We start from the raw sequence: 16,570 nt of genomic DNA on the forward strand, positions 1-16,570 counted from the left end.
ATCCCACTGGTCCCTACTTCACACCCTGAACCTTAGGGTTTATTCCAGAACCTTCTCTATTCCCACAGCCTCCTAGCCGGAATGTGGAAGGCAGAGCTCTGTGGACACAGTGACGACCACCATTGATGGCAATGTCCTTGAGGCCCTACAGAATCCACAAGTCCCTCTGGACCCATCAAAGACTCAACAGTGAAGCTGCAGTCTTAGGAGTACTTTATGATCGTCTTCTTCTCTGAAAACAGGCAATCCACATAGACTTTGTCGTTTGACCTTCTTCCCAGCCCCGTCCCTCTGACGACAAGCCTCGTCCCAGAGGCAGCAGGGAAGCCGCTGTGGAGACTTGTCTTGCAGTTCCTCAAATGGTTAAACCTCGAGTTGCCCTGTGACCCAGCAATTCTACTCTTAGTGTATACTTGAGAGAAATGAAACCATGTGTCCACGTGGATGTTCATTACAGCATTACTCAGCCAAAACATAGAAACAACCCAAATGTTCAAAACAAATGAAGTACTGATATATGCTGCAATATTGATAGACCTTGAAAACACTATGCTAAGTGAAATACGCCAGTCACAAAGGACCATACATTATATGAGGCCATTTATATATATCGTCCAGAACTGGCAAACACAAGAGACAGAAAGTAGATGAGTGGTTACCGCAGGATGGGGGCCATGGAAGGATTATGGGATGGCGATGAAAGGGTGACGGTTTCTTTGTGGGGGTAACACAAATATTCTAAAATTTGATTGTGGTAATAGTTACACAATTCTGTGAATATACTAAAACCACTGAATTATAGACTTTAAATGGATGAATTGTATGCTATGTGAATTATCTCAATAAAACTGTTTTATACATATGGCTGCGGGGAAACTGAAAGCACGCAGGCTCAGACATGAGGCTACCCAGCTCATCTAAGTCACATAAGTTCCCTGAGCCTCAGTTTCTTCATCTGTAAAATGGGGGTATCCGCCTAATAGGGCTATCAGGAAAATTAAACACAATAAAAAGTACTAAATATATTAACAAAGTGCCTGAGGAATGCAGCAGGAATGCTACAGATGCTGTTTTTCTCTTTCCTTTCTATGTGCCCCCATTACTCATTGGTGATCACCGCCTCCCCCTAACCCCTGAACCCCAGGAGTACTCACTGACTTAGGAGCACTGCCCCACTTCTCTCTCAGCAAACTCTAGTCTTTTCCCCAAAGAGGCCAGGCTTCCCCCAGGCCACTAAGCCTTTGTAGATTATTCCAAATTAAATATGCAAAAATCAATAATATTCCTAAATAGACAACAAGAAAAGATAGTTTATAAAGATCCAATTCTGAACAGCAACAATAATGCAAAGTCTATAGAAATAATCAGAATTGAAGCCCTTTTCCCTCATTTGCATCATAGAATTCCTACTGTTGCTCCAAAACCAGCTCAAGTGTCACCTCCTCCAAGAAGCCTTCTCTGACTGCCATAAGCAGCCTCTAATTCTCATATAGTGCGAATGAAACCTCTTCATCCTGTATCGTATTAAGCCCCTTTTGTGTCTGCTTTCCCACTGGACTGGGAAGACCCCAAGAGCACAGTGCCAGCAGAAGTCTAGCAGGTTCCGGGAAGGGTAGGGGTGTTGGAGACTTCACTCAGCTGGCTCAAAGAAAGAAAGAAGACAGGTGGGGTAGGAACAAAAGTCCAGATGCCTGAGGGTCCACTGGGGTCCTTTGTAGGGTATCCTATGAAGAAGTGTGTTTATTGCCTCCTCTGGTCCATGGTTGTGTTAGGTGACCCCAGCCCTACTGCTGTCCGATGTCAAAGAACCACCAGCTTTTATTTCAGCAGGTGAGGTTGGCAGAAGGGAGTGCAAAGTCCTACAGGGGGAGCCAATCCCTGGAAGTCAGGCTTTCAGTAGAGATGAGAGCTAGAACTGGACTAGCTCTGCAGGCTCAACGTTTGGGGCAGGCTGGGGATTCTAGAAGAAGCAAACACTTCCAAACAAGTCACTTAGTGCTTTGTGCCAGAAGCATAAAAGGCTAAAAAGGGGTCTGTATTGTGGTTGTAAATCATATCAGCCCCTTTGGGTGGAAGTGATAGATCTCCTACAAGCTAGGAGCAACTTCACGGAAAATGTCAGAAGCTTTCCCTTTAAAACAAAGAGCAAAAAAGGATGCCTTCCATCAATCACCAGCACCCCTGAATACGGTCTTGGAAGTTCTGGCCAAAGAAATAGAAAACATAAACATTAGAAACAGACAAAAGAATTATTATGTGCATATGAAATGATTGCATAACCTTAAAAATCCAAAGTTATCTGACAACACAAATTAAAAAGACCTCAGCAAAGTAGTTGAGCCAAATAAACACACAAAATCAATAATATTCCTATATGCCAGCAACAAACAGCAACTATAATATAAAATATATATAGTCATAATGAGAAATGTATCTGAACAATATTAAGAAAAGTAGAAAAGTTCACAAAGATGTTTTTAAAAATGGATTTATATGTGAAGCTGTAACACGTTCGTTGATGACAAGTCAAAATATTGAAATAATGTTGATTTTTTTTATAGGAAATTGATTTATAGATTGTTTAATGTAATTCCTACTCAAATCCCAAAAAAGTTTTTGGTCTTTTTTTTTTTAACTTGATGAAATGGGTTTAAATTTCAGCTGGAGGAATAAGCAAGCATGACTGTCTAAAAAAGAAAAAGGTGGGTTGATAACCAATATTATAAGGCTACAATATTTTTATTTTTATTTTTATTGGGGAGTATTAGGGAACAGTGTGTTTCTCCAGGGCCCATCAGCTCCAAGTCAAGTCGTTGTCCTTCAATCTAGTTGTGGAGGATGCAGCTCAGCTCCAAGTCCAGTTGCCGTTTTCAATCTAGTTTGGGGGGGTACAGCCCGCCATCCCATGTGGGACCTGAACCAGCAACCTAGTTGTTAAGAGCTTGTGCTCCAACCAACTGAGCCATCCGGCCGCCCCAAGGCTACAATAATTAAACAGAGGGCAATAGAGAAAACAGATCATACATAGAAAGTAATAGCTGATAAAATTTAGTCCATAAGTAATATGTCGTAATTTAATAAGCGCTAAAGGAAACCTCACAAATAAATTGGGGAAGGGAAGGATGAAAAACTGATGTTAGAATAACCAATTGACAATTTGGGGAAAACAAAAAAGAGAGAGACTCTCAATTAACCTAAAAATCAAAATGAACTCTAGATAGAATTACACCTTAAATATTTTTTGAAATCAAACACAGAAATCAGAAGTAAACAGAATGTAACATTTATATGACCTCTTACACGAGGATGACATTCTAAAGCGAGGAGCTACAAAGGAATCACAAAGGAACAGATCAACAAAACTAACTGTATAAAGAAATATTAAACACCTAGATACTTAAAATAAAGGAAGCAACCGATGGTGAAAAAGGATCTATGTTCAATATAATTCAATTAAAAAATTGAGACCACCTAAGAGAGACAGGAACATAAGATATTCACGAGAGAGGACATATAATCGGTAAACAAATACGTGGCTTCGCATATGTATTGCCAAACTGCTTTCTAGAATATTTATATCAATTTACATATATCCTGTATAACAAATAAGAGGATTACTTTTTAAAAATCCTTGTTAATATGACCAGGGGAAATGGTATCCCTTGTTTTAATTTGTAATTCTTTCAATAATGAGATTGATTATCTTTTATAGTTAATTAACCATTTTTATTTCCCCTGTGGAAAATCCTATTCATGTCTCGCTATTTTTCTGTTTGGAGTTCCGGCATTGTTTCTCCCCCAAATGTTGGCAGACCTCCTTAAATAGTATTATCAACCTATGTCTGTTCATTGTTTTTCTTGTTTAATTGTTCAAGTTATAGCATTTAGGTCTTTTAAAAGCAGAATATAAAATTTACATGCATGCTGTAATTCCAACTAGGTGAAAAAGTGTGCAAGCCTGGGAAGGACAGAAAGGAGAACACCTAGAATGTTAAACAGTTATTACAAAGAATTTGAGCAATTTCTTACTATTCATAGTCCCACTGTTTGCTTATTTTAAGTAAGTAAAGTACCACTACATATGTATAAAATATATTTTCAAGTATATCTAGCGATACTTTACTTTTAAAATAAAAAAATAAATTTAACATAAAAATAACTTTTATTGGAAAAAATAACCTGCAAATTCAAGGATAAATTGAGGGCAACCAGTCTCCATCAATAAGAGAAACAGAGGGGCGGCCGGGTGGCTCAGTTGGTTAGAGCGCGAGCTCTGAACATCAGGGTTGCCGGTTCGATTCCCACATGGGCCAGTGAGCTGCGCCCTCCACAACTAGATTGAAGACAACGACCTGGAGCTGATGGGCCCTGGGGAAACACACTGTCCCCCAATAGGTCCCAATAAAATTTAAAAAATGATAATAAGAGAAACAGAAAGGCAGACGCATGAAAGAAAGACAACAACTCTTTGTATTAAATTGGAGCAGAAACTATGAGATGGAACTTTCAGGACGCAGGCACCACTGAGGAATCACACAGTGATTGTAGATTCACAATGAAGGTAGAAGAGATATAACACCATAGCTATTCAAGTTATTTCTAAGCGTCTTCAAAGCAGAGGTCTGTCCCGAGTAGATTAGCCCAGAAATGCCCAGCCCACAGCCTTGTTTCTACCACCTGGGCCGTTCACACAGCACCCCAAACTTACAGCACCCCTGTCTTCTAGTCTCAATTCAAGCAACACAAGCCCTCGCCCCACACCTGGAGGGTGCTGAGGGCTGGAATGTATCCACACATGTTCCTTTCATTCATTCTCCACAAAGAGCTATCGAGGCCATACTGTGTGCCAGGCATTATTCTGCATTATGCCCTGGGACTTTCCTATGATTTTTTTTGTTCTTGGGGACACCACTTTTGACCCCAGAGGCTGGTGTCCATGAAACTCCTGCTCAGCACTGTCTGACTGCCATGGACGGTAAATGACGCAAACACCCTCCCCACCATCCAGGCCACAGCACCAACCCGTGGCCTCCAGTCCCTGCTGAGAGGAGAGGTCTATGATCTTGGGAACAATTCTTCCCGGTCCCTGGGACAAGAAAATGGAGATCCAGGTCCCCAGACTTGCTGGAACAAATCTCAACCTTGCCCAGCCATCTTCCCATCTGTGCACAAGGAAAAAAAATCATGCTTCATGTCCATTCCCTGGTGGCGGGAATAATAATAACCATAAAAACTACTACTTACTATTATATTAGTGCTGGGTTGTAAGAACTATACTCTCTGAACACATAAGGAAACTACTGCTAAATATAGGGGAGGAGATTAGGCTGATGAAGAAGCCATCCTGTTGTCCTGCCCCGAGTCAAGAATCTGTCCAGGTGCCTGTGTCTAGGTCGGGCCAGAGAAAGGGGAGTCTAAGCTGAGCACCTCAGTAGAAAACCAGGGCTTGGCTCCAAACTCCCCAGGCCTTTCCATGATTTAGGGGAAAGAGGCCTCGTAGCCTTCTTCATGAGCCAGTCACCTTTGGTTCTCAGGAAACTCTGCTCCAGGCCTAGGAGGATGGGTACCATCTATACCCATTATACCTGTATGCAGGACAGGAAAGCCTCCTGAGCTGAGCTAAACTCCATGCTGGGCCCAAGGGCTACAGGGGAAGATAGCACTGCTTCCAGGGGACAAGGCCAAGATGTGGCTGGGGGCTAGGTCCCACTAAGGGAGGGGGCATTCCACCCAGAGAAGAGAAGACCCAGGCTGGAGACAGGCGAGATATCCTCAAGGAGCCATGCAGTGTCATCAAGAAGAGGGTCCCATTCCCTGCGGGCCTCAGAGCTGATGGGACAGGGAATAGTTCACAGTCATAAAAAAAAGGATCCCATGTGAGGAAGTGAGTGCCACATCATGGGGTGTGATCAAGCAGGGTCACCACAGAGAGGATTCTTGAACCAGCCGGAGGCTGGGTGATCTCGAAAGTCTCACTCAACTCAGTAAAACAAACATAGCTAACACCATTGAGTATTTACTATGTGCCAGGCATGGTACTAGGCACGTTTTATATATTACGTCATTAAATTTCCATAAGAACCATGAGTTACCTTCACAGGAGGAAAATGAGGCTCGTGTTGATAGGTAAGTTGTTGTTTTGGTAAAATGATGGAGCACAAGACTCTAAATGCAAAGATTCCTGGAGGGTGACCAACTTGTCCTGGTTTATCCAGGACAGTCCCAATTTCAGCACTGAAAGTCCTGCATCCCGGGGGACCCCTCCTCCGTCCCAGACAACTCAGAACAGTTGGTCATCCTGAGTTCAGGCTGGACGCTGATGAATGAGATTACTAGTGTCACAGAGGAGAAAGGGAAGGCAAGCTGGGGGGAGCCATGGCCCAGAGGACTTTTATTCCTCTGGGACTCCACCTCCAAGCCCTGCCTTCTCCAATTTCCTGGAGCCTTGCCCTTGTTCCGAGAGTCCTCAGAGAGGAAGGCTCTGGCACCGGCACCATTTCATGCTACTTGGTGGGGCATGCATGCCCACAGACCCCAACAGGGGCTCAGGAGTACTAGTGACAAGGGACAGCAGCTGGACTCAAGCGTGCCTTAGCCTAGCGTCCCCAGCCACCAATATCTGAGCTACAGTCGAGAACAGAGATCTTTGGGGGAAGTCACTATAATAAACACAGGCATGATTATCATAATTATAATTATTATTGCAAGAAGGCCAAATTGCATCTCCGCAAACCTCTAAGTAAGCCAGTACACTGTGTTAATAAAAAAGCTTTTGATTCAATGCATGGGCCTTTTATTAAAGGTTATCGCATTAATTCTAATAAATGCCTGATGAAAAGTAACTGGTGGGCAGAACCTGGGCAAAACCAGCAAAATCCACAAAGTAAACAGAACATTCTGAAGGAAGTCAAGAAGATTGAATCAAGTTCATGTTGTTTCTTAGAAACACAAAACTCTGATCCCTGCTCAGTCCCTGCTGAGAGGTGGGGCTGGTGACCGGGCCTGGCAGGGGGACGCAGAGAGGGTCACAGAGTCCCCGCGATCCAAGTCACAGAAAGAAAGTGTCAGGGACTTGGGCTGGCAGGGACTTGCGCTCTGCGGCCTGACCAGGAGCAAGGCTCCTAAGCAGGAATCTGGCCAGGGTGACCTGGTCCCACCCAGAACGTCTTTTCTTCACAAACGACTTCTTTCACAGAATCTCAGCGTTAGGAGACTGGAGGTCAGTTAGCCCACGCTTTCCCAATTTCCCAGTAAGAATCACCCGGGGGGGTCCTGCTAGGCTGAGGACGCTGCCCAGGTCTGGGACAGGGCCTGAGAGCCTGCATGTCTACCAGGCAGGCTCAAGGACCACTCTCAGGGGCAAGGGCGCGTCCAACTCAGTGGTTCTCAAAGTGGGGTCCCTCGAGCCACAGTATCAACCTCGCCCCAGAGCGGGTTAGAAATGCACATTCTCAGGCCCCACCCCAGCCCTGCAGAACCAGCTCCGGGGTGGGGCCCAGCCATCTGTGTTTTAACAAGCCCTCCAACGCTGATGCCCACTCAAGTTTGAGAATCACTGGCATAGGGGGACCAGGCCTCCGTCCAGCTCCGGTTACTCGGCCCTGGCTGATGCTCGTGGTGACAATAATGACAATTACTCCCATTTAGTGAGCGCTGATTGGTCCACGCCTGTGTAGCGGCTTTAGGTTGACTCACCCCACGGAAAGTTAGTGTGCCCCGTGTGCCTCCCAGTTCCCCTCAGACCAGGATATGTCAAGATAGAACCACTGTCTCTCTATCCTTCTCTCTTGCCTTGTTCCTGGTTCTGGCTCTGAAAGAGGCACAAGTGACCCTCAGTATGAAGCAGTCCCAGGATGGGCTCAGAAGGCCCTGCCCGCATTGCGGCCCCTCCACTGTCAGCCATGGCGTCTCCGGGAAACACCTGCTCCGGGGCTTTGTCTCCTTTTCTGTAAGTGAAGGTCAGGACTATGGGATTGGGGGGGTCTCAACCAGGCTGGGCATTCTGTGACTCCATGATTCTACTGAGCAAAGGCACTTTGTCAAAGAGAAGAGGCAGCGAGCCGCAGCCACATGTGTCTGAATTGTCACGCTTTGGAACAGGCTAGAACATGCACCATGACGGGGAGATTTGGGGCTCAGTGAAGTGGGATCCCCATGCCCATGAGCACAGAGCTGCGATTTGAACCAGAGTAGTCCAGCTGCAAAGCGATGGTCTTTCCATGGCACTACATTAGTCTACACTGCACTACACTCACTTCCTGCCATGGCCAGAGGACAGTCCTAAAAAACAGCAATATAATCAAAGCCTACCCTTATATGGTCCTTCCTATGTGCCTGAGGACTTTTGCAAACATTGACAAATCTTATCTAATTTAACAACCCCATGAAGTAGGTGCTATTATGTTCACTCTGCCTTATCATTGTGGAAACTGAGGCAAAGTAAGTAAACAGAAGAGTTATCACTCAAACCCAGGCTCTCCGGCTGCCCTACCTCGAGAGAGAGCTCAGTTTAACAGGATAAGACATGGGATTGTGCAAGGGCATCAGAACAGAGGACCCAAGTGAGACGGGGCTCTCATTCAAGAGGCTGACTTACAGAAAACACATTTTTCTGGAACATGAACATGAAAACGTGGACCTGCGCCTGCTGGGCAGAGCCAGCACCCCTTCCAGAGGCTCCAACTCCCAGCACTACCAGGTATATTCAAGAGCTAAGCGCTGGGTGTTGGCATCCTGGCATAAAAGGCAAAACTGTAAACAGCTGGGCCTCTGTGACTCGGGCTGCCAGTCTCTGAAATGCTGCTTGATCCCCAAAGCGAGAGGTGCGGGATGCAGAGAGTGAGTCAAACCACCAGTCATCAAAGACTGGCTCCGACATGGCAGCGATGCCCCACCGCGCATAATTGGCGGGGGGTGGGGTGGGGGTTAACAGTTATTTGTGCACAGTGTTTACAGCGCCAGATAGCTCTAGAAGGTTGAAGACAAATAGGAGCCCAGGCTCTACCCGCTCCTGACAAACCCCCTCCCCCAGAGACAACTAACTACGTTCAGGGATTTTGCTGGTGCTTGACTTCCAATATCTACAGCAGCCTTTCCCAGCCTTTCCCCACATCATGTCCCTCGGAGAGAAAAGGTGGAGGAGTTGCTGAGGACTGCAGGAATCGAGCAAGTTCCACCACAACAGCACTTACACTAGGCACTGGCAGGTAGCGAGAGAGAAGGGCAGAAAGGCACTCAGGCTAAGGAGGAACTGGGCGTGGTATCTTCTGGGAACCTGTGGAGACCATTTAACTTGAACGTGGCCATGGCTTTAGGGAAGTTGTTTCTTCCACTTTCTATTTGATAGACTTCTGTACTGTGGGATATTTTTACAAGCACTTATTACTTCTTACAAATACCCTCAGTTTAAAAAAAAGTGACATCCCTAATATCCAACTACCCCCGGGGAATGTTTTCCCTCTAGTGCTGAGAAGTCTGGGTCCGTGGAAGGTGGTTTTGATGGGGTCGAGGGCAACAGGGCTGAAATCCCGTCAGGGCCAAGCTCAGAGTGGCTACTGCGGAGTGCAGCCAACAGTCCAAGGACAAATGCTGCACACTGGGAATCGGGAATCTCCAGGTGCTTTCTCACTGACCTACTGCAGGGTCCCAACCTCTCTAGGAAATGACCTGACTCGGAGTGTCTGCCTCCAAGAACAAAGCTGAGCTCCTGGCGTGCCCCCACCAGTAGCCATCACACCCGACATCTGGACGATCTCCAACCACACAAGAGCCAGAATGTAAAAAGGAACAGGTGGCTGCAGAATGGGCCTGAGAGCTCTTTCTCTTCCTCAGGATCCAAACTGAGGCTTTTCTTGGGATGGGGCTTTCTTGCTGTGGGATCTCGGGCAAGTTACTTAACCTCAGCTTCAGTGTCCCCTTCCATAAAATGAGAACGAGAATTCAGGAAAAACCTGTATGTACATGTTCACAGAAGCATCATTCACGATAGCCAAAAAGTAGAAATACCATGTAGTTCAAATGTCCAGCAACTGAGGAATGGATAAACAAAATGTGGTGTCACCATACGAATGCCACTTTGCCATAGAAAAGGAATGAAGTATTGCTACATGGATGACCCTCAAAACGTTATGCCAAGTGAAAGAAGAAGCCAGTCACAAAAGGCCATAGGTTGTGTGATTCCATTTATCTAAAATGTCTAGAATAAGCAAATCCATAGAGAGAGAAAGGAGATTGGTGGTTGCCAGAGACTTGGGAGAGATTCTTTTTGGGGTGGATAAAAATGTTCTAAAATTGATCATGGTAATGGTTACACAACCTTGTGACTATGCTAAAAACCACAGAATGTTATACTTTAAAATGGTGAATTTTAGGGTGTGTGAATTATTTCTCACTTTAAGAAAAAATGGGGACGAGATGATCCAACTTACAGATCGTTCTGAGCATGAAATAAAATGTCTGCAAGGGGTTTGGCCCAGAGTGCGGCAGACGGTATGCACACAGTAAATAGGAAACGACGCTGGGAGGATGCAAAGACATTGTTTTCTCGTGAAAATTCATTACATGGATGTGCTTCGGTTCTGTTGCTCCCTGAGGGAAGAAGAGGGTCCCTGGCAGTCACTTAGAAAGTCTAACAACCTCATGACAAGGAGACAATCGTGTGTGTTGTCATGGAATCTGGGACTTGCCAAAACAATCCCTGCTTCTTCCTGGCAAGCATCAACCACCTTTAAAAAACAACAACGACAAAAAAAAAAACACACCCTTATATTAAAATCAAAAGTAGGGCCGGCCAGGTGGTTCAGGCGGTTAGAGCTCCATGCTCCTAACTCTGAAGGCTGCCGGTTCGATTCCCACATGGGCCAGTGGGCTCTCAACCACAGGTTGCCAGTTTGACTCCTCGAGTCCCACAAAGGATGGTGGGCTCTGCCCCCTGCAACTAAGATTGAACACAGCACCTTGAGCTGAGCTGCCACTGAGCTCCCGGATGGCTCAGTTGGTTCGAGCGCGTCCTCTCAACCACAAGGTTGCCGGTTCGACTCCCGCAAGGGATGGTGGGCTGTGCCCCCTGCAACTAGCAACGGCAACTGGACCTGGAGCTGAGCTGCACCCTCCACAACTAAGACTGAAAGGACAACAACTTGACTTGTAAAAAAAGTCCTGGAAGTACACACTATGCCCCAATAAAGTCCTGTAAAAAAAAAAAAATCAAAAGTAAACCCCCAGCAGTACAACCAAATGACACACAGTCACCAATATGATGTTAAATTAATTTAATTGATGACTCATCTCTAACATGCAAGTACAAAAGGGAACAGAAATAGCTGCCACAATGTCAACAGTATGGCCACCAACAGCTCTGAGGCAACCACAGCTGGTCTGAGTGGAGGCCACACACTGAGCCAGACCTCAGAGAGGCCTGGGCAGGCCAACTCCTTCTACAAGGATAACAGCAGCCAACACTTACTGAACCTCATCTCTTTTAATCCTGACAACAACCTCTGAGGGAGGGTATTATTATCAGTCAGTCCCGTGTTGCAGATAAGGAAACTAAGGCTCAGAGAGGTTAAGAATTTGCTCAAGGTCACACAGTAAATAAGGACGGGGTGGCGCTTGATTTCCTCTGGAGGACGTTGCCCTGCAGAGCTAGTCTGGAGACCTGAATTCTGATCTGCCGAATCAGATTCTAATCGGGCCTTAAGCTTCTCATGTGTATAGTGCAGAGAATGAACTCTCCAAGTGTGGAATGCACAAAACGGGCGACTATACACCAAAGCTCTCACACCATAATGTGCTCATGCATCACCTGGAGATCTTGTTAGAATGTAGGTTCTGATTCAGCAGGTTCTGATTGAGCTGGAGCTGAGGAATCTGCATTTCTAACCAACTCCCCGGGGATGCTGATGCTGCTGGTCCTTAAATCACACTTTGAGAAGCAGTATTTAGATGGTGATCAGTGTACAAACGACAATGAGCCCCATGATGAGAAAGTCCCATTTCCAATTCTCAGTCCAGAACTGCTCATCACATCTCTGGTCCTTGCTTTACCCTCTTTTTAAGGGGAAGCAGATTCGAGCCCAATATGGATACCTAAGATTTCATAACAGTGTTTTGTTTTCGTATTTATTTTTGTGGCTATCAAGGATGAATGAAGAATTATATTGATTTTCCACTTATAGTAATGCTACTATAAAGTCCTTTTACAATTTTATTTAAGCTAACTTCATTTAAAGAAAAATGTTGAGTAACAATAATCACAGCTTTGAGCGCACTGGCCACCATTCTAAACAGAGATGGGCATGACACAATCTTCATCCTCACACCAAACTCTGGAAAGTAAGAACCTTTTGGAGATGAGAAAATTGAGACTTAACTCAGATCAGACTTAACTTGATCAGAGAGATCAAGTAACTTGCCCAAGTTCACACAGCTAGTGAGTGGCTGCAAACCACGGCAATCCGACTTCACGAGGGGACCACATTATTCCGCCTATGAATGAGAATACAGCGGGCCCTCTGTTATGGCAAAAACCATGAATGTCACATGCCCGTGGTCAAAGGAAGGCAAATGCTTGTTTCTTGCAGGCAGGGACAGTGTCTTTGCACCTCTCATCCTCCCCAACACCACCACGTGCCCAGCTCCATGCCCAATGCACAGTAGGAGCCAATGCACCTCCCAGAATAAATTTCCCTGGTCTGACTTGCTGGGCAGAGAGAAGCCTCAGGATTGACCTGGCGGTACGCTTGCCACAGCTGGGGCTGCTGGCCACAGGGCATGAGCCCACATGTACTGTGGGTATCTCCACGCGTGATAAGATACCAGACGGCTCGGTTAGCCTGGCGCCCACTTCTGAGCAGGGCAGCGGAGAATGGGGCCGAGGCTGAGAGCAGGAGAGACTGCACTTACCCACACAAGCAGTGCCCCACGGCCAATAGAGCCGCACACTTATTGACTGATCGGAGTTTTACAACACCTCTTCTCAAACAATCACTCAGAGCTTAACATAATAAGGAATCCAGTCCTGTAAGGAATGCTTTCTCCAAGCAGTAATTGGGCCTCCTGAGGCCACAGCTGGCTGATAAAATAGACCCAGGAAGCCAAAGCCAACACTTCCGAGCGCCTGACCCAGCCCACTGCCTGAGCAACGACACCCCGTCCACCTGCCAGTTCTCGAGCTCACGCACCACTCGGACTTGGCTCACACCCTTCCCACAGTCGGGAGCCCCCTCCCCTGTTTTCTCTGCCCCCGCAAATCCTCCCACCAGCCCAGACCCAGCTCCACCAGGAAGGGTGCCTCAATCCCCTCACCTCCAACCTCAGGACAATTGCCTTCGTGCCTGTCCTGGACCATCTGCTCCCATCTGGTCAATATCTGCAGAGTGGCCCCAGGACCTACGAGTGGTGACCTTGATGAGGGGAGCATGCGTCCTCCTGCTGACTACTCTGCAGGCCTAGCACAGAGCTGGGCCAACACTTCTGAACTTAACCATACCCCTCTCCACCAGGAAGCTTGGTCTTGGGATCCCCTTTGTAAAATGGGGGTACATCTTTTGGTAATGCCCTTTTGGGATGAGCTAATATCTGTCTAGGATTTGAGTTCACAGCCAGAACAAACCATGCCCTCTATGGCAAAGACATGATTATTCTAATATGGTTTTGCCGTCATCCGAAACTAGTTTTAAAAACCCTAGAATCCACCTTGACAATGACCATGGCCATTTTTTTACTGAGGAATCTCTTTCCCGGGCTCCATACCTTATCCCTACCCTTCCATTCGATGGGCATGGAACACCTCTTTCCATTCCAGAACCTTCGGGACTCCAGTGCCACATGGGATGAACCCATTCTCCACCGGCCAGCATTCCTGCCGAGGGATCCAGATCTGACCTCCCTTTTTAGATGTTTCTCTTGAGACTCCTCATCAAAGCTCCACCCTCTAGCCACACCAGGCTGCTCACTGTTCACTGAAAACCCCCTTTATTTTCCCACCTCTGCTTCTGCTGGCACTCCTCCCTTAGCCTTAAACACCTTCTCTCCCATCCACACCACATCACAAGGCCTTACTTCAGTGCCACCTCTCCACAAAGCCTTCGCTCGTGTCCTCTACTGATGTCACTTGAGCCCCCATCGCGTGTCTGCTGCCTCTGTCAGGCGCCTATCCCGTGTGTGTTACGTGAGGGTTATTGATATGTTTGTGTCGCTCTTCCTGCCTGGGCAGAGAGCTCCTTGAGGGCAGGGATTAGGTCCCACTGAGACAGTGGCATATTTTAGAGGGCACGGGTGGCCAAAGACTCAGATTCAAAGTCCAGCACAAGATTTGCTGGCTGTGAGAATCCAGGCAAACCCCTGTAGGTCACGCAGCCTCCTAGATGTTTCCCCTTCTATGAGCGGTGCGAAAACACCACGTGTCCAGACCTGTTGAGAAAATCAGACGCAGTCATTCCTTTGACAAACATTTCCTGAGTACCCAGGACATGCCAGCACTGTCCGAGGATACAGTGGTAAGCAAGACAGAATCGATGACCTCAAGGAGCTTCCAGTCTAGCATGGCGAGAGCAGTGGTAAACACAGAGACAAATACCTGAGAGAAAGTCAAATAGTGATGCTTTCTCAAGAAGATAAAACGTGATGAGAGAGCAAGTAGCTGAGGTAAGTGACAACCCTTACGAGGGTAGTCAGGGAGGGCTTCTGAGAGGAAGCAACATTTAACTGAGACGAGGATGAAGAGGAGGAGCAGGGTATGACCCGCTCTGGCCAAAGGATCGTCCCGGCAGAAATATCAGCACATACACAGCCTAATGGGACACCTGCCAGAGCTCAGTAATTACCTCCTTTTTCTTCTCTCATCTCATCCTCCGCAGAGCGTTACACAGATACAACACACAGTGAATGCACGTTTGCTGAAATGAGCTTGATAGAATAATAAATCCCAGGGATGAATTGGTGCATGACGAAAACATGCATTTTAGCAAAACACAGTCAAACAAAATGGGGCAGATGCCAATTAAAAGGCTCTTAAATTCAACCTCATCTAGAAAATACTGACTTTCTGCAGCACCTGTCTCAGAACAAACCACAATTTCCTAACCCCTACAGGAAAGCAGATCACTCATTTCAGCCTGTGTCACCAGCCCAGGGTTTGTCAGGGGCTCCATTCCAGAATGACTGTCTTTGCCAGGACCCCACGTCGTGTACCTGTGTTCCCGGCTGCCTCATCGGCTGGAGCCATGTTTGTATTTCTGGAAATATTTGATTTTAATAAATGCCTCAGCCTCGCCAATCACCTCCCAAGGCTAACACTTTCCTACTTGAGCAACACAAGCTTTTGATGCCGCAAAATTATCTACTTGGTTATCTCTCTGAGCCACCACGTTTTCATTCTTCTGACAACACTTTCGGAGCTACATAATAATGCAAATGATTTCAAAGACTATTTCTCTTCATCATCAAAAAAAAAAATGCTGTTTTAAGCGCCGGTGACACATAGCCAGGCAGCCGGGGGTCTGTGCGGAAGGGAAGGGTGAAAGATGCACTGGAGCAGTCAGGAACCCCAGAATCAGGGTGGGGGCCGAGTCAGGACACCTCGCAACACTTCTGCAGAAATCTCCGTTTCCAGCTGGCTATGCTGGTGTTTCCAGAGCCTTTGCTATGCGCGTCTTCAGGGGTGTCCCTGGGGGACCCCAACTCTTCAGAATCCCCTTATGCACCCTAAAAGGCCCACCCAGACTTCCCTATTTCTGTTACATCAGGACCAGGTTTCAAACTGTACGTCCCCACAACAAATCAGCTGCCACCCCCACTCACAGCTTCTCCTTCCTTGTATGTCTCCTCCCACTGGCCCCACTCAGAACAAAGCCACACCAACACAGGCCTGGCATACAGAAAGTGCCTCTTCCCTGGTTTCCCTTCTCCTGGTCTCACCTCCATCCAGTGCCTAGCAGTGATCCTCCTAAACCCTGAGTGGATCACGTCACTCTCTGCTCAGAATCTGCCAGGGGGCATCCCACTGCTGCCAGATCAAGTTCAGCAGAGGCGGCTCAGGGTCTCATCGAACTTTCTGAAATGCTGCTTCAGATGCTGCGTGTGACGCTAGTGTTTGAAGGTACATGTTTCCCTATATGAGTTTGCTGTCCACAAGCAAGCGACTTCACCTGGCGCCCCACCAGCACAAGAGTCTATCCGTTAAGAGTCGGTCAGTTAACACAAGGGTAAGAATGTGGATTCTGCAGCCACAGAGCCTGGGTTCAAATCCCCTCGCCTAGGGAAGTGGCTCAGCCTTTCTGTGCCTCAGTTTCCTCCTCTGGAAAATGGGGATAATAACAGCAACCACCTCATAAGGCTGAATGATAATTAAATCATAGGGCTGATGATTAAAGCAATGGAGGCGGCTTAGCACAAAGAAGGTATTAAATAAATGTGAGCTCATTGTCGTTCATTTTGACTCCAGGTGATTTTCACTTTTCGGACTCTTTTTAGAACCTAACCCCTGTGAAAGATATGCCTTCACTGTAGAAACTACTGAAGGTGATACTCGAGGTCCTTTGAGATCTGAAGCCAACCTCTGCCTCCCTCC

The 16,570-nt window shown here is 46.7% G+C and overlaps 1 protein-coding gene across 4 annotated transcripts in view; it reads right to left on the minus strand.

Annotated features, from left to right (window-relative positions):
* LRRC20 (leucine rich repeat containing 20) overlaps window positions 1–16,570 on the minus strand; it is an 88,703-nt gene that overhangs the window by 39,830 nt on the left and 32,303 nt on the right. Inside the window, exon 1 of one of the 4 annotated variants that reach the window (XM_033131224.1) lies at window positions 214–232. The exons of the other annotated variants lie outside the window; for them this stretch is intronic. The gene's annotated coding sequence lies outside the window, so the exon portion shown is untranslated. Of the gene's footprint in view, window positions 1–213; window positions 233–16,570 lie in introns of those variants that run through there. 4 annotated transcript variants of the gene reach the window in all.

Source organism: Rhinolophus ferrumequinum, chromosome 16 (assembly GCF_004115265.2).
Source record: "Rhinolophus ferrumequinum isolate MPI-CBG mRhiFer1 chromosome 16, mRhiFer1_v1.p, whole genome shotgun sequence".
Lineage (NCBI taxonomy): Eukaryota > Metazoa > Chordata > Mammalia > Chiroptera > Rhinolophidae > Rhinolophus > Rhinolophus ferrumequinum.